Here is a 1,612-nt window from a genome sequence, read left to right on the forward strand (position 1 = left end):
TGAATTCAGGTGTTCCAATCACTTCCATGGCCGCAGGTGTATAAAATCAAGCACCTGGGCATGCAGACTGCTTCTACTAACATTTGTGAAAGAATGGGTCGCTCTCAGGAGCTCAGTGAATTCAAGTGTGGTACCGTGATAGGTTGCCACCTGTGCAATAAGTCCATTCTTGAAATTTCCTCACAACTAAATATTCCACGGTCAACTGTTAGTGGTATCATAACAAAGTGGAAGCAATTGGGAACAACAGCAACTCAGCCACGTAAAATCACAGAGCGGGGTCAGCGCATGCTGAGGCTCACAGTGCGCAGAAGTCGCCAACTTTCTGCAGAGTCAATAGCTACAGACCTCCAAACTTCTTATGGCCTTCAGATTAGTTCAAGAACAGTGTGTCGAGAGCTTCATGGAATGGGTTTCCATGGCCGAGCAGCTGCATCCAAGCCTTACATCACCAAGTGCAATGCAAAGCGTCGGATGCAGTGGTGTAAAGCACGCCGCCACTGGACTCTAGAGCAGTGGAGACGTGTTCTCTGGAGTGACCAATCACGCTTCTCTGTCTGGCAATCCCAGGAGAACGGTACTTGTCTGACTGCATTGTGCCAAGTGTAAAGTTTGGTGGAGGGGGGATTATGGTGTGGGGTTGTTTTTCAGGGGTTGGGCTTGGCCCCTTAGTTCCAGTGAAAGGAACTCTTAATGTTTCAGCATACCAAGACATTTAGGACAATTTCATGCTCCCAACTTTGTGGGAACAGTTTGGGGATGGCTCCTTCCTATTCCAACATGACTGCGCACCAGTGCACAAAGCAAGGTCCATAAAGACATGGATGAGCGAGTTTGGTGTGGAGGAACTTGACTGGCCTGCACAGAGTCCTGACCTCAACCCGATAGAACACCTTTGGGATGAATTAGAGCGGAGACTGTGAACCAGGCCTTCTCGCCAACATCACTGCCTGACCTCACAAATGCGCTTCTAGAAGAATGGTCAAATAAATGGCATGCTGCAGTGAACCGATCCGATTCAAAGTCAGGAACAAATAGGTTACGTATAGAAAAAACAAACAAAACGATTGGATGACCAATCAGCTTTAGGTGAACCAAGAAGAGTTTCATGACTGAACTATATATTCATGTCTTTCAAAAACCTGTTTGACTGACCTCAAACATTTGGACGGTAGTGTAAATTAAAGCATCTGTAAAGCATTTAAGTAATTCGATAATCTTTCATATTTTTTTTATGACAAACATAATTAAACATGCTTTCAGAGAAGTGGTTGATATCACTTAACCTGTTACCGCCTGCGGTACACATACCTTTCAAAAGAGACCAAAACCATGCATATACTCCAAATGGTTTAAGAACAGCATGCAATTTACTTTGGATATGCTAGCTCTTCTGGCCTCGTCCGACCTCACAAGACAGCACACGCTTAACAGATATTGTTGGCTCTTGACAAATTGCTTTTGTTCCTCTTTTGCAAGTCACTTTGGTTAAAAGCGTTTGCTAAATGCATTGATCCTTAATGTAGGAATGTCATATCAAAGACATTCAAACATCCCTGTGACAATGCTGTTTAACACTTTCATCTGCGATGTACAGGAAAACACATCATAC

This window comes from Ctenopharyngodon idella, chromosome 24 (genome assembly GCF_019924925.1).
Source record: "Ctenopharyngodon idella isolate HZGC_01 chromosome 24, HZGC01, whole genome shotgun sequence".
In the NCBI taxonomy this organism is placed as follows: domain Eukaryota; kingdom Metazoa; phylum Chordata; class Actinopteri; order Cypriniformes; family Xenocyprididae; genus Ctenopharyngodon; species Ctenopharyngodon idella.